This window comes from Euprymna scolopes, chromosome 27, assembly GCF_053919585.1.
Source record: "Euprymna scolopes isolate OS-2025 chromosome 27, ASM5391958v1, whole genome shotgun sequence".
Taxonomy (NCBI): domain Eukaryota; kingdom Metazoa; phylum Mollusca; class Cephalopoda; order Sepiida; family Sepiolidae; genus Euprymna; species Euprymna scolopes.
The window spans coordinates 71946064-71971028 of NC_136508.1; the positions used below are offsets into that span (position 1 = coordinate 71946064).

At 30.8% G+C, this 24965-nt stretch overlaps 1 protein-coding gene across 1 annotated transcript in view; it reads right to left on the reverse strand.

Annotated features, from left to right (window-relative positions):
• The window catches only part of LOC145248915 (sex peptide receptor-like), a 1158544-nt gene extending 1133823 nt beyond the window's left edge, over positions 1-24721 (reverse strand). The window contains exon 1 of the mRNA XM_080110699.1: positions 24004-24721. The gene's annotated coding sequence lies outside the window, so the exon portion shown is untranslated. The remainder of the gene's footprint in view (positions 1-24003) is intronic.
• Positions 24722-24965: the final 244 nt, after the last annotated feature.

A 24965-nucleotide genomic window follows, 5' to 3' on the forward strand; every position in this document is an offset into this window, starting at 1 on the left:
CACAAGTGTCTGTTGTGATGTTTTCCATGAAAATAACTATAAAGTAAATATAGACTGACGACGCCTCCCCTGATGTAAAAGGATGCAAAAAAAAAAGAAAAAGACATCGCTCTCGAAGTTTCGACGCCGGTTTCGAACCCTGTAAAAATGGGAAAGTATGCCTTATACGCTTATATCCATATGAAGCGGGAACGGCATCTCATTTCATAATATACTGGTTTTGATAAGTGTAGGGGTTTGCGCCAGAAGTCAAATAACATCCGGAGATGCATTATTTTAATTGAAATACATTATTGAGATGAGTATTGAGATGACTGCATTAAATGCCTTTATTAGTTGTTGTCGTCTCACAACGTTTTTGCCTAAGTAAGCCTCTGGCCGGCTTTGGGTAGGATTGAAACCGCTATCTTCTGGCGATTTTCGCCTGGAACCGTAGAGATTCAACGTCTCTATCAACTGCTTCACGGGCCCCGAAGTTGATGGGCTCACATTATGCCTGATCATAGGCGCCATCATTCCCGCCGTGTTCTCCATGAACATCATGGATCCTTCTAAGGGAACAACGAACTAACATTCTAACAATAGAAATTCGAACTAAAGGCTCAATGTGTATGGAAGCGAATCGTGCCACCGTTTTGCAAAAGGACTATACCAGAACCGAAGAACTTTTATTGCAGTTATTTGTGAATAAATTTTGAGTTTAAAGGTATGGCTTTTATTTGTGGAATTCATTTGCTTCTGTAAGAAGGAAATTGAGTGTGTAGGAAATAAATTTCTTACAATATATACATATATATATATATGCATATATATATACGTATATATGCATATATATACGTATATATATACATATATATACATATATATATACATATATATATATATACATATATATACATATACATATATATATACATATACATATATATATATATATATATATATATATATATATATATATATATAACGATAGATAGAGTGAGAGAGAGGGGGGAGAGATATTGACTAAGTTGCGTCGTGTCCATTTTCCACTCTTAAAGAATCGGGCAGCTTCTTGTACTTTTGTTTCCAAGAGGCTTCTCTATTTATTTCCATGATCAATTTATAAGAAGTATAATACCATCTATTCACAGCCAAGCAATGGTTTTAATAATAAGGTTGAGACGACTAATAATCCTTGAGATTTCTACCGTTTTCGCAGAGAATAAAAGGAAGTAACATCAGCATATGCCACACTTGATCACAACAGTTTTTAATGTCTTGTCAATAGCCGCAAGTAATATCGCCCTCGAAAGCTGCAACCCCTGATCGTGTAAGTTTTGCGTCAGTAAATGCATTAGTGTTATATTATAGTTTATATACGTCTATGTAGATGAAAAAAAAAATGAAGAAAAGGTTACTTGATCACCGTTCAAATATATAAATTGGTTGATATATATATATATATATATATATATATATATATATATATATATATATATATATATAGTCATCGACGATTAAGTAGCAGGCGAGATTATTTACGACATCCTCTACCATAGGAGGGGGACTTAAAATATATCTGCAGTCATCGATGCACAGTACTGTTCCGTTGTTTACAATTCAGCAGTGCTGCTAGACTAGCACCTCTCCCAAGCAGAGGATTGAACCTAGAACCATCGCGTTGATAGTCGGCAGTTCAACGATCGAACCACGAGAGCGATGCCCGTAAATCACCCCGCCAAATGTCTATTTTTAACAAACATCCGTCCATCCCTTTTATAGTGCTCAAGCCGCTTATTTACATACAGAATATGTATGTATATGTGTTACTAGACCCAACTTACAATTTGTTTTGATTAATATAAGTATATATATATATATATATATATATATATATATATATATTGTTTTCTAATGCAGCAATTATTGAAAATTAACCACAAACATTAATTTTTTAAAATTAAGAAAACGTCTTCGATAAACACAATGTCTTATTAACCATGAAAAGAACAAATATTAGAGTACAATCGTAGATTAGTTTGGTTCAATCTCGAACTTATGATGAGTGCCAGTTTAGCTATATCGGATATCTCTCTCTTTCTCTCTTTTATATAAATATATATATATATGTATATATATATGCATACATATACATATATACGTGTGTGTGTTTGTATGTATGTGTGTGTGTGTTCTTATTGACATTTTTTTTTATTTAGCTACGTACTCAGAATTTGAAAATGACATTCTGATAAATCGTTGGATCAAGGAAGGAGACTTCGATAAACCAAATAAAAGTTGAATAATATATTAGACTTAAATTGGCGATGAGGGGGAAATTAACGTGTTAATATAAATTATTTAAAAACTAGATAACCTTCCTAAAGTAATAAAATAAAAGCTCAAGTTTTAAGGACTAATGAAAAATGGACAACTGCCTGTTATCTTTAAAAATAAAAAAAGAAGTCAAGCAGTATTTTAGTAAGCAATAAAGACCCAGAAAAATATGTTTACAGTTAAATTAATTGGTTAACGTCTGAAATATTCGACTTTTATAACTAGCTGATGTTCAAACTGATGTAATTTATTTTTAAATTATTTTGTTAGAAATTATTATTATTATTATTATTATTATTATTATTATTATTATTATTATTATTATTATTATTATTATCATTATTATTCATTAGAAACTTTCTTTCTACAGTCTTGTTCTATCTCGTTAATAAAATACCGTACACACCACAGTATGTTTGGGCGATTTCTAAGTAGCATATGATCCTAAGAAATAATATAAAGAGTAGTAAATAGTACGTTATATAATATTGGTGGCAAATAAGCTACACAGAATGGTTGGCGTTCCTCTTTTTGAAGATTCCTCAGGTTGGCATATTAACCCTTTTCGGAGTATTTAATGACGACTCTAAAGATTTTTAAGAACAAACATTTATTTTAATAGAATATATTTATTGTTTTCACGTCGGTTTCTATTTAATCCATACTTGGGACCCAAACAGGTACTACCACTCCGGGTCAGAGTGGAACTGGGAGCAATGGTAATTAAAGGGCGGGTCCACACTCCCCAAATTTCACAAGCTGGGGCCTCACCAATGGATATAGTTTAAGGACATATCCAGTACCCCAATTGAGGGACTTTTACCCTCTGCAGGGGGGCAGTCAGCGTATTCTAATATCCCACTGACAGAGCAAGAAGACTCCTCAGGCTTTTCTGAAAGCTTGAAACATTCTTAAAAGAAAACACGGAAAGTCATTGTACATAATTGCAATATATATATATATATATATATATATATATATATATATATACATATATATGTGTGTGTGTGTGTCTTAAATAAGTATAAGATATTTTTCGTATGTCCATTTTTACTGATATTAAACCCAGGGAATTGTAGTCTCCTTTGAATTAATCTATTCGCTATTGCTGCAATGTATTTGTTGTACGATTCCAAAAACTTTTGGAAGGCCTCATGGACTTTCTCTAGTATGGATGTATCCAAGACCCTAGTCGCAACCCCATTCATCTCAATGTTTTGATAACGACAGCTTCTAAGATGTTCCTTTAGTTTAGGGAATATTTAAAAGGTTATAAATCTGGACTATAGAGAGTGTGGGGAACATCTTGATCAAATATCCTGTTACATTGATAGAGCTATAGATTGCTGCATTACCCTGGTGGAAATGCCACTGAAACGATTTTAATAGTTTTGGTCTCTTCCGATGAAATCTTTTCTTGATCTCCATCAAAACCTCAATATCGTATACCTTGTTGAATGTTTTATTCCAGTAGGACGCCAATACGTAAAGACTATGCCCCTTTCTGTAAAAAAAAAAAGATCCCTATATGTTTCTGGGTAAACTTTACTCTGTCTGGTTTACTTAGGTTTGGCTTCTACTAGGAAGTATTTCTTTTAGTGTATGAGGCACAAAAGTTAATCCAGTTTACACTGCAGTTGACCAGACCACCCTGAACAAAGGGATCAGCTGGACCATATACTTGCTGTCATAAAACAAACATCTTTATTCCTGATCGTCTCTAAAATTGTGATAAAATTCACGCAAATCTTACGCATCTTACATTCCTCGTGAAAAATGCTGTACACTGTTCCCGCACTGATACGAAAATGTGCGTTTATTGCTTCTATAGACACCTGAAGATCCTTATCCATATTTTTTTATTTAGCCAATCAACTCCGGTATTCCGACTTTCTTACGCCTCCCACACCTCTCATAATCCCTCATAGACTCCTTGTTTTCCTTGAAACACTTATGCCACTAAATAACTGATGCTCGATCCATGCAAAGTGGTTAAAAGCAGTCTGAAGTATTTCCTAGTTTCATGTGGCACTTTATTCCAAGTTAAAAACAGAATTGAATTGCATGTGATCCAGATTGAACTTAGAAATTCACCAACTGTAACAATCATACTTTAATAAGGTGAATTACTGTAGCTTAAATCTTAATTCATAAATATTGCTCAGTAACGGCAAATCTGTATAGCAATATCATACTGCATTGTAGACAGTCTTCGACAATTTAAATGCTTATACAGGATAAAAATCTGGAAACTTTGAAAGCACCTCGTATCCTAAACTCCACCGAACAAAATTAAAGGAACCTTGTTTCTTAAACTTTACTGAAAAGAATAACAGTGTAGATGCATATACACAAACCTAGCATGAAAACATCAACGATATGTACGATATTCTATACCGTATTACAGAGAGGAATGAAGTTTTACATTAGAATAATCTCGCGGCTAATGCAAGAAATAATAACAAAAACGACGATAATAGAAATGCATGAGAAAATGCACAGTTATACAGTGCACGTATATTCGACCAATAGGACTGTGTCTTTTGTCTGATTACGTCAGCTAGATTGACTTAAATTATTACATGTCATTCTTTTCCATGTAAATCAAATTTAAAAATAATCATAAATAATTACGTAAATAAGCATACATTTAAAAGGAATTTTCTTAATATATTCATGAAATATCCCGCGAGATGTTTACTTTTCAAGTTAAAAATCAGTTAGGCCATGATTAATGCTTTCATAAAACAAAACCATATATATTTTCCTAGATCCTCATTAGCATATTATTTAACAGACATTTGTCATAATTTATGTATATTATTGTCAGCTTCATATGTAAAATAAATAGAAACTTCTAAGTTTAGAAAATGCTATATCTTCCATTAACAAATGTAATAAACGGTATCCGGCAACTATTGGTGTGGCTAAGAGGTGGCTGTCCCAAGTTAACAATTCAAATGCCTCGAACTAACATACATAAATATCAGAGAAAAAGAGAAACATATAGAAAGTATTGCATAGATTGCTGAAAGCAAAGTGGTCTCTTTTACTCTTCTGGTAAAATTTTTCTCATCTTCAATTATTTTTTAAATATATACTTCATCAATACTCTCATATGCAAGATGTACTATTGTCACCTCTGAGAAAGTGTATAAATTAAAAACTGGCATTGTCATCTTTGGCAGGTTCCTAAAAAGGGACTCTAGTTTAATTGAAAAGAATTCCAGCTTAATGAAATGTACAATAAGTTAAGAAACCAAACATGAACGTATCAACGCCATTTTTAATGCTTTACAGAGAGAAACGGATCATTAAATTAGCATCACTATCTAGCAATCGTGAGCATCTCTTCTATGGCCGCAATACTTCATCCTCGTAAGATGATTTTACAAGTACTCCCATGAAATGTACTCTGAAAAGGTTCCTAAAAAAGGTCCACACCGAGATACATACCCCAGTCGACCATAAAATCGTCACACAGCCTCGGTTAAATAAAGAATATATTTCTATTTAAGTAGTCTCATTCTTTGAATCTTTTGTATTTGGAATTACCTCTTACTACTTGTTATCTGGCTGTACCAACGGGCAGAAATGTAAATGCTACGTAAACAAGAATCTCAGCAATATGTCAGCAACACACTAGAGATATCTCTGTAGATATGCTACCTTCATTCACAACATATTTTTAAATTTCAGCGGCGATGTTCTTATATCGGGGAGACATAAAACTAATGAAGGTATTGGTCGGAATATTTTCTGACGAATTCAAGATAATGGCATATGTAACGAGATATAAATTCGCGAGCCATTGCCTAACACGATCATCGAAACTATGTACATACACCATTATGTGTATAATTATGTAAAATAATCTGATAAATGGGGATTATCGTGTACTAGCAGAGAGCTCCGATGTTACCCATGAGTGAATGCAGATCAGTGAATGTTTAACCCTCTTATACGTTATTGCCTCGAAATCGGCGCAATAACCCAATTTTTAATCAAATCGAGTGACTGTATACTCTATTCAGATAACCATCGCGGTGCACTGGAAGAAAATTTCATATGGCTCGGCACAGTGACTTAGTCCACAATACATTATGGATTAGATTGGTCTGTAGAGAACCATTTAATAATTACATAAGACTCATTTATAAAATGGCTTGAATTAACGGTTAGAAGCAAAATTCAAGTATCCTGGTGAAATTGATGATGAGAATGATTAATTTCGAACACGTTTCGGTATTATAAAAAAAGAATGTTGTTGATTTAGTAGGTACGATCTCTCTGTTTGTGTGGCGATAATGGCTAAATTAAAGTTTAAAATGCAAAAGTCAGCTATCATGCTTTGATTGTGCTTAAAACAGAAGAATTTACTTCGAACGCACCTGTGTATTATCAAATAATCTACTGTTGATTTTATATGCCAGATTTGCCTACTTGTGCGGTAATTAAACTGCTTAAATGTACCTGCTGTATTAGGCATTACACATTAGAAAATTGGATTTAAACGTCTGCTCCTTTATTCATCGCATTATTCGATTATCAGTTACAGATATTCATGGAAAATATTCCTATACAAACCCCATAAAAGAGCATTGGAAGACATAAATTACATTTGCATGAAATTAAAAAAGGGGCCATTCGTTTAGCAGTCTGTCTGAAACTAACACTCAAAAATGCACTTCATATAATAATTGATAGATTGATCTATTGATAGATAGAGATAGGTGAATGGTTTCTTATTTGCGTATTGTATTTGGAATAGATAAACAGCCCTCGTGTATTTATTTTGAGGTTAATGTTTCCCCATGTATGGCCGTTTGTTAATGCTCATTATAATAATTTACATGCTGTGTCTTTCTTCTCCGATTGTTACAATTAATATGAAGAGCCAACATTCGCAGGATACCTATCGGTCTCCATGTTAAATACAAAAATGTCCACGCCGATCACAACGCCCAGTCATGATTTCTAACCTTCGCAAGATTTCATATTTGTTTGATAAGGATTTTTTAAATAAATTTATATGGTGCATGTATTAACATAAACGTTACGCTTAGTTCACTTGTTTTTACGTCACACTGAAACAATTCGTTTATTTCTCTTATTCATTTAATTTCTTTTTAGTCGAAAGTATAAAAATCGAGCCTATCCCTACGAGGGGCTAACACTTTATCACTATATGAGATACCTTAATATTCCATTAAAGTCCTCCTTTAACTCTCAAATATTAAGATACTAAAGAAGGGGAGAACATAATTTTCCCCTACGGTATCCTCCATTAAAATATGTTACTATGTACTTTTCTTGTAGTCTATTAGTTTTACATGATTCCAGGACGAGCATTCATCTAGGCTACTGGAACATCCAGCGTCCAATGATTAATTGAGGAAATACTACTAGGGAAAGGTTCACTACCCATCGCAATATATAATTATAATTATAACAGTGTACGACCAGACAATATCATACGTGTCAGATGTTTATAATAAAAATATTTATCAGTATTTGTTTCGAGGGTCTATAACTCTAAAACACCACTTTCCTGAAAAAATGTATGAGATAAATTACATTATTTTTCATGTGGAATACATTGAATAATTTATGCAAGCGATTTTACTATCACTTACTTTATCCAGATGACTCACAGTAAATAAAATGAACGCCATAATATTTTAAGCGAGCGATCAAAGGGAAGGCATCACTTTAAATCGTCTGTGTGACCGTGAATTATGAGATACGTGATTTCTATATGATTAAACTTGCGTACTAGCACTCATATATATATATATATATATATATATATATATATATATATATATATATATATAGGTATATATATATATATATATATATATGCATATATATGCTGATTGCAACGTCTTGCCAGACTAATGCCACTCCCTCAGACATTTAACATCCATGAGCCCAAATGCCTGAGGGAGTATCTATACAAAGATGATGTTACAGAGTCTTAGCTTTGTACGACAGCTAAGTCTCTCTCTCGGTTAAAAATGTTGAGATCCAACAACAAGCAAGAGCAAGATAGCCAGCAACAAATTAAACTGCAGACCAGCTTAATACGGGTACTGGTCTCCCGCTTTATGGTTTTTAAATCAGAGATTTGCTTCTCCTTGAAAGGTTGCCTTCACCATGGCTTACGGGAACCCTCTCCACCCCAATACACATATACACACACACACACAAATATACACGGTGCTAGTTGGCCCTGGACCCAGAAAAAGAGTTCATTCATTCATGAATATATATATATATATATATATATATATATATATTTATAAATATATATATATATATACATACATAATTATTTATATATATATATATGAAAATCAGTCAATTTAATATATATATATATATATAATATTACCATTATATTCAATGCTTATATATATATATATATATATATATATATATATATATATATATATATACTATTTGGCGCAAAATTCACATGGCCATTATGTACAGAGTTGAGAAGCCAGATGGCTGATACATTGCACTTTAATTTCTGCATATCATTATAGACAGGGAAGCATGCTACCAAATTCCAAATTCCATTAGTTCAAAGGATGAACAATTATATATATATATATATATATATATATATATATATATATTCTTCATCCCGGTTTTTATATCATGTTCTATTTTACATTTATTCATGACTAACCTGAAAACATACTTCAAATCTTACAAATTATTAATCGCCATACACAAAAGTAAGCGTATATACACTGTAGGACTTGATAAATAATAAATAGTTTGCCTTTCGGCCCTCATGTATGAAGTAATGAATTCATTAGTCATATAAACGAAATACTCGTCGAATATGTGAAGCTGAAAACTTTTAACTCCCTACAAGACTGATATGCTTGAACGCGTTCGGGAGTCATAGGACAATTTTATATTTTAACTGGGAAACAACTTGTTTTCCGATCTTAATATGTGATAATAAACATATGCATTTTATCAAATGTTATTACTGTTAACTAAACACGTAGATAATTCATGTTTTTCTAGTTCGTAAAATATATATTTGTCAGAAATTTGATCATTAATGTTCATACATAGTTAGTGTGGCTTAGACTTTTAGGAGCATATGTTAAAAAAAATAAGTTCGTATTAATATAAATATAATGTAACGTAGTGTGCGGTTTATTTGGATAACATATATAATGGGTGCAATCATAAATATCTGACGAGCAACGCTGTGTCAATGTATTTATGCCGGATCCTGTAAAACTGATAAAGATATATATATATATATATATATATATATATATATATATATATATATATATATATATATATATATACATACACACATAAAAATCATATATCGCCTTATGCGATGCCAAATATTCCGAATTAATTTACTAACCGTTGCGTTCTAAAAAACTATGTGAAAATCCAACGGAAGTTTTAGATTTAAACAATTATAAATAATGAATGCTTCAAAATTTATATTATCAAAAAAATTACGCTATAGTTAAAAAAAGAACTACCATGCACGCGTAATACTACGGTAAAGATAGAAGTAAGTATGTACAATATATATATATATATATATATATATATATATATATATATATATATATATATATATATATATATATATTGTACATTCTTACTGCTATTTTGAATTATAAGAGTAAAATAATTACTATGGCAGCCCCTTTAAGAAATTCGTTTCTTATCGTTGAGCATTTTCGAGTGAATTAAAGTCGGTCAATTTAGTTCTTATGCCTAGATAATCGTATAACGATTAGACCACTGTCTGACTGACGTAATGAACATTTCAAAATAAAATGTTTAAATTAAACGTTATTTCACGCGGTTAATGGTAGCCGAATGGATACGGTCTTTGCTAATCGAGCAAAAGATGTCTCGTCTTGCCGAGTTCGAATCGTTCGACTGGTGTTAATCGTGACGCCCTGCACTGAAGACTACCGAAAGGATGAAACACAATTGTCTGTAGTTATTTAATTATTAGAGTAAAAAAAAATTATATATATATATATATACTAGGGTAGGTCGATTTTGGAACTTTAAATAGGTCAATGGATCGAAAGTTGTGAAATAACACCCTAAATCACCTGACAAAATATTTTTTTCCAAAAATTTGTATTTTTTTGCGAAATTGAATTTAAAGACATCAATATTTGCAATCTTAGTCGTTATTTCGGTGACACCGGAAATATGTATCCACAAAATTAAATCCGAGATTAAACTAGAGTAAAATAATAAAATCTATTAAAGAATTTATTTTTTAAAGTTTTATTATCTATTTTCATATTAATTTAAATAAAATGACCAAAAACAAAAATAAAATTATAATATATAGTTTCAAATATAAATGACGACTTAGTAAAAGAAGTTTTATTTATTGGATATTTTTTCGACTTTCACCGGTAGTATTTATCTGCCCCTTGTTTACATTTTTTAACCTTCAAATTCACACGAATTAATTTAAGAAATTAAACATACTAATAAAATAGTTCATTTAACAAATTAAACATACTATTAAAATATTTAATTTAACAAATTAAACACAACTATTAAAATATTTAAACTTTTTATAATTATTGTCATTTATTTATATTTCAAAATTCAGTGTTTTTCAAAGGCTGATTTTGGTTTCCACAGTTGAAATAAATATTTAAATCAATTTTTTCATTTTATTTTACATGTAAAATATTTTTAATTTAATATGTTAACCTGTATTTTTAATCTTAGTAAATTTCATTTTAATCTGATATTCAAGGTTCCTACGGAAGACCGAGAATATTTAAAAAACCAAAGGAGTAAAATAGGGCCCAAGGGCACATTCCAACTTGGTCCAATAGATAAAACCGCAATAAAAAAAGTAAAAGAAAAGGAGAAAGAGAAATCCAACAAAAAACATCTCCCATAGCATCAACATCATCTATTCAAGATCATGTTTCTTCAAGTACATCTCTAAGTCACTCATCTTCTCCAAGTGATGAAGCAGATTACATACAGCCAGATAGTCCTCTCAAAGTGCCCTACAACCTTACAAAAATCCCAAGGTTTGCTCTTGAATTAGTCAGGGGTGATATATCCTCTAATCTTGGAGCCAGTCTTGGCAATGCCCTGCTCTTGGATTTGAGGGCCATGGGCCTTCTTATCCCTAATATAGATATAAAGAATATCTATATGGATAAATGTAAAATTGATAGGGCAAACGCTAAAGTAAACGCAGATGCCTATCAAAACCACAGCAAAAATATGGAAAATCTTCTTTGTATAGGTGTTGATGGGAGGACAGACAAAGATGCACTGCTCTACAAAGAATCAGTGGATGTAAATGGATTTCAAATTGTGAAAAAAAACCCAAAGCATCTGAACGTCACCTCACAATAACAAAAGAAACAGCAAATGAGAGTCTATATTTGACTCACCAAATTTTTCCGGATATTGGAGCAACTGGTAATGTTTTTGCAGAGCAAGTGGCTGATGTTTTAGAGGAATTCAAAAGTTTAAGCACCATTAAGGCTGTCCTTTTTAACAACACAAATGCGAACACAGGCTATGAAGGTGGCCTGGTTACACTTTTAGAAAAAAAAATAAAATAAATCTTCATACTATTGGTTGCTCCTTACACCAGAATGAACATCCATTTAGGGATTTGTTCAAACATTTAGATGGCACCACAAAAAGCCCCACAATATTCAATGGTCCATTGGGTAAATTATGTGCAAAGGATTGCCATAATTTACTACAAATAGCATTTTCCGCTGTTGGGAATCCCTTGGAGTGTGAATTTGAAGACAAGGATAGCCTAAGTAATGACCAAAGACTGCTCTACGAGTATACAGTTGGGATTTCAAGAGGTAAGGTAGACCCTAGATTTGTATCCTGGAAAATTGGACCAAGCTAGATGGTTAACGTTGGCTATCAGGCTCATGTGCCTATGGACTCGTGGGACATATCTGCATAATCTTTCAACCAAATTGCATAGTTTGATCAATTTTATTGTAAATGTATATGCGATTTGTTGGTTTGACATTAAAAAAAATAACAAATTCCACCACCAACAAATGTACATTTATAATATGATTCAGAGAATACAGAAACAACCAACTGAAATTAAAAAAAAATTACACTTAAAAACATTCAGTTTAATGCTTTTGCATTACTGCCAGAAAATATTTTATTTTCTATGGTAAAATCAGATGAACTTGAAGTAAGAGAAGAGGGAATAAAAAGAATTTTGACCATTAGGAAAGTTAATATTTCTTCATATAAAACTTACATCAATTTATTGTGACATTTTAAAGATTACATTTAATTTCACCAAATCTTATTAAAGCAGTATAAATTGCATTTAAAGATTAAACTCAAATTATTTTTTATATTGTTTCAGAAGAGGGGAACCAGCCAAGAAAAGATTTAAAAAGATCCCGATGATCAACTTTAAGGCTCTACACTGGACAAATTTAATAGATTTGTCAGTAAATGGAGTCTGTGAGCCACCACTTACACAAGACTTTTCTGACAGTGAATTAGAGAGTTCATTGTCAACAGGCGAAAAGCATGACTTGCCAGATTTCCCTTCACATTCCCAAGGTGTTGAACAAGCAGTTAAGTTGATGACAGAGGCTTCTCAATGTGTATACGGCTTTAAAGCAAGGCACCGGCACATACTTGGGAAAGTTTTGTGCCAACAATTAAAACCCGCTTTTTCATCGAAGGGCTCTTATTTAGAACACTTTGATTCTTTATATTAAAAATAAATAATTATTTGTTTTTCCATAATTGCTTGTTGTATTTTCATATCAGGAAAAATCTTTTGTCAATACATTCAACAATTTCTGTTTAAATAATAGCAAACTCGGCGCAGTTAAGTGGGGTGGGGTGGGGGCTAAAATTTTAATTTGAAAATTTTTTATAATTTTGTTTCAAATTATATTCCCATCAAATAAAATAAGATTTCTTGGCTTAAATGCTGAAATTATTTAGTTTTGAGATCAATATTTAGGCTAAATCCACCAAAATCGAGGGTTTTTCCGCCCGTGTTTATTTAAAATCTTTTATGTCAAATTCGCAAAAAACCGTTGAAGACTCAGATCTAATTTTTGGTATGAGTATTCAATAGGTATAGACACAACTTTCGGTCCATTAACGTTTTTGATTTTTAGAAAAAAGTTAAAAATCGACCTACCCTAATATATACACATATATATATATATACACACGCATATATATATATATATATATATATATATATATATATATATATATATATATATATACTGTTAGTATATTGAAGATATTTGAAGATATACACACACAAATACTTACCTCAAATAATTATATATTATTCTCCGGATACACACATTACTCAATGTACACATTCACATACGCATAAATACACACACACACACACACACACACACACACACACACACACACACACACATATATATATATATAAATATATACATATAAACATATATATACATATATATGCTTATATATATGCATATAGATATATATATGCATTTATATACGTGTATATATGCATATAAATAACCATATATATATGTATAACAGTGAGCGTGTACGTGTGTGCATGTGTGTGTGCCTGTGTACATTTCCCTACGCAATAACTCTGTCAATGTTTAGTCTGCAGACTCGAGATTTGATATTTGGAAAACTCGATGTCATCAGTTTTTCGCCAGAAATTTTGCGATTAAGGGGTCAAAGTTCAACGATTTTACCTTTGAGAACTCTACTAAACTCCTCCGACAATTTTGGGTCTACGCACTTGAACTTTTAAGTAAAGGTTCCTTGGACATGCATTTAACTTAATAACTTGATGTGAGCCCAAAGCAATAACTTTTAAGGGGTCATAATAGAGGTCAAAGTTTTAAAGAAATCTTGACCTCTGCGGTCTCTTCCAAATTACTCAGACAATTTCTGGTCTAAAGATTTGAAATTTTACATAAAGGGTATTCAGAGATAGGGCAAGCTTTTTCATCAGTTTGGGTCGAAAATTTTTAGTTTCCAATATATAAATGTATGTATGTATGTCTGGTTGAATGTCTGTCTTAAACTTTCGATAGAGGCAACAGATTTTATCAGGATCAGTATCGTTTAAAAGTTCGACCTTTCAGACGACAAATATCGAAAAAATTGTCTAAAAACATTAATATCCTCCCCTTCAACTAGGCACTTTTCTACAGGGGGGTCACTGTTCTCGGCGATATTTTTGAAAGTTATTCTTTCCTTTAGATTGTCAAGCCTTAATAACAAAAATGTCGCTCTCGGTTTGGCGGTGGCTGTAACAGCATTAACGTTAGGTTTTACCCCGTTCTTGTCCTCATTTGCGGTACGAGTTCAGGCCTGTCTTCCTTCTAACACTTGTTTGTTGTTGTTCAACATACACATCCAAACACCCGGGCAACGCCGGACGGAAATCCTAGTATATATAAAAAAGTCAACGTGTGGGTGTGTGTACATTTCCTTACGCAATAACTCTATAAATTTTAAGTTTACAGACTCGAAATTTGATATACAGGATACTGAGATTTCGTAAAAATCTTTGTGATTGGTTTTCGGCCAGAAATGTTGGTGGTAATGGATCAAAGTACAACGATTTGACACTTGAGAAACCTACCAACTTCTCCGATAATTTTGGATCTAAACACTTGAAATTTTAGATATAGGTTCCTTGGACGTGGATCTAACTTAATAACTAGATTTGAGCAAAAAACAATCAATTTTAGGGGTTATAATAGGGGTCAAAGTTTTTAAAAAATTACCGTTTTTTCTGTTTTTTTTTTTTTTTTTTGCTCAACATACACCTCCCAACACTCGGGCAATGCCGGGAAAAAATGCTAGTATATAATATATATATATATATATATATATATATATATATATATATATATATATATATATATATATATATATATATATATATAGGCAGCATTTTTCTCTATGGCATATTTCATTAAATTAATTAGACGTTTTTGTCCATTAATTCTATTTTCGATCTTTTGCAATCTACGAATAACACATTTAATACACACACACATCCACCCACACACACACACACACATATATATATATATATATATATATATATATATATATATATATATATATATATATATATAAGATAAGATAATTGTCTAAAAGTGAAGTTGAAAAGGGTCCAAAATAGAATTTTTAGATAAAAAAATATCTATTTTATCTAATGCAAGTAATAAGCAAGTAAAATTAATCAGAAAAAAATATCTAGATAACTATGTGTGTTTGTTTGCTATTATAATGTTTGGAATATTTATTTAATTACTACACTTTTATTTCGAGTAATGCATATATTATTTCACAATTACCTTGTGAGATTAAAATAATTTTCATTACAGAAATATGTGAGTGTGTATGTCAAAACTCATTACTCAGTGTTGTAAACTAATTTTAAGTGTAATTTATAGATTTTCACGAGTGCTATATGAATTCACCTTGTGCACATATATATATATATGTTTCATGGTAAACAACTGATGATCCCTTAAAAAATATAAAAATTGGTATTATAGTAAATTTGAGAGTTGATGCAGTGATTGCAGGTGATTAAATGACTTACTGACTAGATGTTTTTTTAATGAATGATAAAAAATATTTTTTTGTGTGGTTTCAAATGTTAAAAACTTCAAAGACTATATATATATATATATATATAAACACATATGTTTTTTGTGTATCATAAAGTAAGATAATACACTTTTCTCATAAAGACATCACACTTGTAAGTTGTTTTTTATTTCTTAATTTAGTTCAATTTTATTTTTTTAAATGTAAGTTTCTATGAAATTAAATAACTGAATTATTAACAATGCAAATTAAATTCCAGAATGAAAACCGTGTTTGTTTTCATCATTGAGTGATCCAAGGTCCACTTTTTTCTGGAGTGATTTCAAACATGTGAATGTGCGTTTGGATAATTAATTAATACTCCAATATCTACATTTTCTCTGCACATCACTATTAATACGTGTGTCATTATTTTTTTGTGTTTTGCATGTTCTTTCACATGGAAGTACACTTAAAACATATCTGTAAAATAGATTGTGCATTAGTTCTTCACTAATACCAAATAAACTGCTAATATATATATATATATATATATATATATATATATATAGTTATGAATACCTTGAAATAAATACATAACTAGTCTCAATTACATATTCGTGAAAAAACAAACTAACACAAAAAGACATCGGTGCGAAGGCTTAACACTGAAACAACAGAAAAGAGCGCAATACAAAATGATCTGTCTATCTACCAATCTGTCCATCTATATATGTATCTATCTATCTTCATATATACACATATCACTCTCTCTCTCTCTCTTTCTATATATATATATATATATATATATATATATAGAGAGAGAGAGAGAAAGAGATATGCATACTAGCATGTATATATATATACGAATGAACTCTTTTTCTGGGTCAACAGCGAACTAGCATATGTATATTTGTGTGTGTGCGTGTGTGTGTGTGTGTGTATGTGTATTGGGGTGGAGAGGGCTCCCGTAAGCCGTGGTGAAGGCAACCTTTCTAGGAGAAGCAAATCTCTGATTAAAAAAAAAACATAAGGCGGAAGACCATTACCCGCATTAAGCTAGTCTGCAGTTTAATTTGTTGCTGGCTATCTTGCTCTTGCTTGTGGCTGGATCTCAACATTTTGAACCGACAGAGAGACTTAGCTGTCGTACAAAGCTAAGACTCTGTAAAATCATATTTGTATAGATACTCCCTCGGGCATTTGGGCTCATGGATTTTAAATGTCTGAGGGAGTGGCACTCGTCTGACAAGACGTTGCAATCATCATATACATATATGTATATATATACATATATACATATGTGTGCATATATGATCTTTACACAAGAATGCATATTTATATACCCATATGAACATATATATATATGTGTATATATATATATATATATATACGTACATATATATGTCTATATGTGTATGTGTGTGTGTGTGCGTGTATGTAAATATGCCATAATCATATTTACACGCCGGTGCTCGAATACCACTGAAGGTAAGCAATGTTGAGCGCTGCCAGTACCAGATGGGAAGCGCCCTATGGGAATACCAGGTATTGTATGTAAGATGGCGTCGACAACTCAGGGCAAAAGCTGCCAAAATAAATGGTCGTATCTCCACGGAAACGAAATTTACATCGAACTGGGAACCGTTGGGAATTTTATACAATGAAGTAATCAACGAAGATGCTTGAACCGGTTTACTCGCGTCGAAAAAGCATGGTTCACTCCTGTAGGATAAGTGCTGTCCTAGGTGAATAGAGTAGTGTAATAATATGTATGCTTGTGTATATATATATATATATATATATATATATATATATATATATATATATATATTTACATATATGTATATATATATATATATTCATTCATGTTTCAGTGTATGCACATATGTACACACCTATATATATATATGTATATATATATATATATACATACATGTTTCAGTGTATGCACATATGTACACCCCTATATATATATATATATATATATATTTATATATATATATATATATATATATATATATATATATATATATATATATATATACAAAAGTCTGAAGAATCCTAGCATAGATGAAACGCGGAATATTCTGTGTAGCTAAATTGCCATATATATTTTATAACTTACTACGTAGTTCTATGTATTGAGCACTATTAAAGTAAATACTTACAGTGTACACATAAAATTATACTATCATATATTAATTTATGTGATGAAATGAAGTAGTAATATATATATATATATATATATATATATATATATATATATATATATATATACAGAGAGAAAGAGTGTCTGCCGCTTAAAAGAATGTCCGCACTTGTCATTTTTTCAACAGTTGAAAATTAAGCTAAACGGTATGTAACTATTTAAACATTTTATACCTAATTTTATAAGCCATTTATTCTTCTATAATTTTACTTGTACGTATTTGATATTTACCTAGTGCTGTCGGCAATTTGGAAAAATTAACTTCAAATGAAGAAGGCCAAAAGAAACTTCGCTCAATGTAAAACTGTTATTAAATGTAACTTTAGAAGATTAATGCAATACAAATACAACAGGAACGCGAAGAACTAGTAAATATTTAGTAGCATAGCCCGTCTGCAATTAAACAGCCTGCAATCTTTTGGGTACTCCTTGAATCTGTCTTCGTCAAATCCCCAGTGAAGCGACATCCCACGTCCTTTTAATTTTTGTCCAATGTTCTTCCAGCTTTGAGATGTTATCATTGTGTAGCTGTTGCTTAATAGAAGACTATACATTTGCCAGAGGATTGAGATCAAGAGATTGTGCAGACCAATCCAAACACTGAATGACATGCTCTTTAAGCACCCGCTTGACATCCAGCTTTGTGAAATAAGAGCGTTATCATGCATGAAGATGTGATAATCATACAAATTCCGACCAAAGAAGGGTAGAAAATGCTCAGTCAACATATTAATATACTTGGTCGAATTAATTCGACATTACAAGCGAACTATAGCCCCTGGACCAGTGCCACTAATAACGCCCCACAACAAAACTGAACCTCCACCACATTACAGCGTTGAAACTGTGCCCCTAGAATTAATTTTCACGTCCTCCTTTCGAGGGAAGTATTGCCTTCTATTACGGCCCAGCCTACTGAACTGGCTTTCGTAGGTAAAGATCACCTCAACTCATATAAGTAGTCATGATTTTCATGGCCTCTGACGAATTCCAAGCGGCGCTTTTTGGTCTTTAGAGAAATCACTGGCTGGCGTCTGCGGTTCCTGAGGCTGAGGATCTTGAAAGCACTGTCTTTCCTGTAAAAAAGTAAAGCTAGGACGACCATATGAAGGAGCATCACAGCACTGCTGATGTTTTGGTGCTTTTATGTGGTAATTCCTAACGTTTTATCATCACGTTACAATTAGCATCCGAATTCTCAATGTAATAAATGAGAAAGGTGGAGATTTATGTACTTCTAACGATCACTAAGGGAAATTCGAGGCATATGGACTAAATGTTACGTTGTATAATCTGTGACGACAACGATTACGATTAGATATGATTTCCGTCTAGATGGTTGATATTTTAACCGGGTTTAAAGCTCATTAATTGCTGCGGAGTTTGCTTTTGCCTTCTCGATTAGGATTTTTTAAAAACTGGCGTGAAACTAGGAGTCTTTAATAAAAAGTCAAATATGAACAGGTAAAATTATTGAAAAAGGGTGGATCTAATCAGGTATATGTTGTTTACACTGTTACATTCAATTTAGGGTAAATAATCGGTTGTTCAAAAAATGGCAAGTGCGGATATTCTTTTTTGCACAAGTATATATATATATATATATATATATATATTAATATATATATACATAACGAAAAGGGGCTTAGAATAATTTATTAAGAATTATAATAATAAGAGTACTGCAATTTAAATTCCTAGTAATACTAAGTTCGGCATTAAATAGGTTTAGCAATTACACGAGCTGATTTATCACTGGAACATTCTCAAAATGCAAAAAAAGTAATACATTATATTAAAGTGAAATAGAGACATAAATCTTCTCTTAAATTAAGACATATATTTATAAAATAATGCATTATTAGCTGTTTCTTCTATATCTGTTTTCAAAATTTAAAAGAGGGCAGCTGTTAGATTCATTTCTCCCCACTTCGAAAAGACTATATCCCTTATACAAAATCTAGGCACAATCTCAGTATCAATTAGTTGTTATATCTATAATACAAAGCTGAATGTATGTGTGGGTATGTGTGTGTGTCTGGTCAAGAATAGGCTCCTATATGGTTGACTATTTTAAAAAAAAAGATTACATATGATAGACGATGTATCGAAACATAGGAATGCGTATGTTTGATCTTGCAGAATAGTGGTTCATTAAAATTGTTGGATCTGCTTTCGCGGCTGCTTCACAAAGTATGGAAATAAAAAAAAAGTAATAAAAAAACGTTTTTAAGTGTTTTTGATATAGATTTACATCAGAATACTTTGATAAGTATGTTCAATTTAAATAGGGATGGCATGATAAAATTGTGGTGTCTGAGTTCTCGTCTGGCCTCGATAGAATGTAAAGAGGCACAGATTTTAATAAAGATTTTTCATATCTTTCTGTGTAACTATATATTTGATAATTATGTTTCTGTTTGAAGAAATATGGTATAATAAAATTATAGGGTGTTCGTTCGCACCAGACCTCCATAGAATTGTAATATGTCACAAAGTTTAACAAGTTTTTTTTTAATATAGATCCACAGAATATTGCAATACGTGTTGCAGTGTTAACAGATATGGTATAATAAATTATGGGGATTATCTATTTTACTTTTACTTTCATCATATTTTGCTTTGGGTTTGACACCCCCAAATTCAACCCAAATTTACAACCCTTCCTTTTCATAACCTATGATCCTTTCATAAATTAGAGTCCATTTTCTGTAGGCTATTTTTGAACCCAGTCAACGGCGGTTACTTTTGCTATATATATATATATATATATATATATATATATATATATATATATATATATATATATATATAACTACGGTGTTCATGGTGAGAGTTGAGATGGTAAAATATGGCGAGTATTTGTTTATGTTGAATTGAAATTGAATTTTTTTAATATTTATATATTTGAGAATACCTCGTTTGTCTCCTTAGCATACGAGACATATAACATCTTTAAAATTAACAATATTGGACATATTGCATATAAAGACAATTGTAAACATATATATATATATATATATATATATATATATATATATATATATATATATATTAAAAGTAAAAAAGTAATGATTCCATGTTGTATTCTAGCGAATTTCATAATGAGTTATGGCAGATTAAAACTGACATAATTACCAAAGATGATTTCGCGAAATTTCATTTTGTATTGCAGATATTTGAATTGTGGAACTCTAGGAATGCAACCCCTTCCATGAATGTTCTCCGAAAAAGAGATGCATTTACAACTATGAAACGCGCGTTTTTCATTAGGCATTCTTCCTAGATTTGTGACTTTATATTTTTAATTTGGAGGCTTATAGTGAACTTGAAAGCTAAAAATACTACAACTTTCATAACGACAGAAGAAAGCATACGAATTTAATGTAAAGTACGGTAACACAAAAAATATGAGAAGAATGTTCGGAACACAGCGCGGAACAAAATGAAAACTTTTGATTACATGCACTATTAAAATAAGTCAAATGTCTAAAAAGCATAGGTAAATACCACAGATCTATGTATATATATATATATATATAGAGAGAAAGAGAGAGATAAACAGATAGATATAGATAGTTTTCATTTGAGTATATATTCACGCAAAAATATTATACTATATATAGATGTACACAGTTATATGTGTATATATATATATATATATACATATATATATATATATACATATATGACATATATTTTAAGTGTGAATTTACGTATTTACTCATGCAATAATCTATCAGATATAAACAAACACATTTATATACATATATATATATATATATATCACGCACGTACACACACACATATATATGTGTGTGTACACATACACACAATTATATGTATGTATATGTGTGTGTGTACGTATGTATATATTTATGTTTTTATGTATATTTACATTATGGTATAAAGAATTGAGGCAATTTTTATGTCATTTTCATGATCTGTTACATACCAAGAATGAATGTATATGAAATACCATATTTTGAAAATCAACAAAACATATACTATAATCTGAATCTTTTAAGCCATAAATATATATATATATATATATATATATATATATATATATATATATATATATATATATATATATATGTTATTGATAATAAATAATACATGCATCTATCACTTTTATTATTTGTTTTCCACATATTTAATTACGCATATTCATCTATTTACATCGGAATTATTGGATGTCTAATTTTGCTTCGTTTACTGTTTTTGTGGATGAATTCCATGTATTTAGTTCATGGGTATATGCATTTCTGTAAATTTGTACTACGTTCCATTATCAACGTAACGTTCTTTAGATAGATTTTTTTTAATTTTCAAGAGACATACATTACATCTTTATTTAGTTAACAATATTCCTATTAATTAGATGATTTATTAATTAGATATCGTTTTATCAGGTATAGTTCTCCCTATGTTGTGCCTTGCTTACAAAGTTCCTAGTCCAGGAGTCGAACCATCAACTATCAAGCTGTTTGTCGACCTCACTACCAATATTGTTACATCAAATTCTAGCACCACTAGATCGATAAACTTGGGTACACTTGACAGGTTTTAAAGAAAATAATGTTGATAACTCCTGCTAAAAGACGATCAACCACTTTATTTTTTTTAACTACATTCATATGTGTGTGTGTGTGTGTGCATGTTTGTATGTGTGTGATTTTAATTTTGTGTATCTGTTTACGTGCGTTTTTTTTCCGTGTGTATATTTTTGTGCGCATCTGTTTGTTTTTAATATATCTTAATTCAAAATGAAAACTTCAGACCTAAATCCATACTTTCGTTCTATTTTCATACATGTAAATATATATACATATACACATATATATATACATATATACATATATATATATACACATATATATATGCATATATATACACATATATATATATGCATATATACACACATATATACACATATATACATATATACACATATATATACACACATATATACATATATATACATATAAATACATACATATATATGCATATATATACATATAAAAATGCATATATATATACATACATACATGCTTATATATGCATACATACATGCATATATATACATATATAGACATATAAATATATGCATGCATATACATATATATATACATATATATACATATAAATACATATACATAGGTACATATACATATATATACACACACATATATATATACATATATATACATATATGCATATATACATATATGTATATATATAAATATAGATACATATATATAAATATATATATACATATATATAAATATATATATATACATATATATATATAAATATATATATACATATATATACATATATATACACACACATATATATATATATTTATATATATATATATACATATATATATGTGTGTGTGTGTGTGTGTGCGTTTGTGACAGAGCGAGAGAGAGAGCGACGGTGAGAGGGATAAGTTATATGGTATACGATTTTACACGGCAACATATTAATATGTTTTAATAATAACTAAATGCTTATAGAATGTATTTTTTCAAAAAATGAAAATAACAATAAAATAGTACGCAAGAAATATCCAAAGCTATATATATATATATATATATATATATATATATATATATATATATATATATATATATATATATATATATATATATATACATATATATATATATATATATATATATATATATATATATATCGACAGGGATAAAAGTCGTGGACTTTCAGGTAAATAAAAAATTCACTATGTAAAATATATATATATATATATATATATATATATATATATATATATACAACACCGCATGTAAAATAAAAATGTTTCCACTAACCTGGATGAAGTTGTCGAAGAGTTTATAAAATGCTTAAAAACAAACTCCTTTGAATCGATGGATATGTCCTGATCGATTCTGTAGACGACCGTATATTTGTTAGACGGATTTCGTGTACCCCAGGTGTATATAGTTTGTGTGTGCGTTCCTGTTTGTCTCAGGTAAGTGAGTGCTATACACGACAGGCGTGGCTGTCTCCAGAACTGTGAATGGTTGAGAAATGGTCGGGCTGCTACTCTTTCTCTCTTCCTCTTACTCTTTCTTCCTCTCTATCTATCTCTTCTGCTCTCTCCCTTTCCTTTCTCTTTTTCGCTCCCTCAGACTTTTTCTCTTTCTCAATTTCTTTCAGTACGTGTCCGCGCCGGCTAACAGTTCGCCGATACTTTAAAAAAAATATAGTTATAACAACAAAGAGAGAAGCGTAAAATGCGCAAGGAAATAGACGACGGTACTTGGAATCCGAGAATTAGATCTAGGAGAACAAGAAGAGGATTAGGATTAGAAAAAAAAATAACAAAGTAGATTGGGGGACACGATAGCTGAAGAAAGGGTGAAGGAAGTAAAGGCAGACTCTTTTAGGCAAAACGGGGTAAGAACAGTGAGCGAATAGGAATCAAAATAGAGACGCAGGAATATCAAAATCAAAATCAGTTTCACGAACATTTCGAAGATAGTTGCGAACTACCGATACCGCTACGTAAACAAACAAAAACAAAACGCAAAGTAAACAAACGCATAACAGTAAAAAGAGACGTGGAAAAATAGAAAGAAGAGAAAAAAAGAGAAAAGAAAGAAGAAATGCTAGTGTTACTACAATGCGTGTCGAGAGATTTACTCGTTTTGTGGATATCGAGTTTATCCGTTAACAGCGCATCCAGGCGATCGGCTATTCCATGTTCGACCTGTCAAATGACGAATAATCCCTCGAAAGACCATATTTTGAAAATAAAAAAAAAACACAT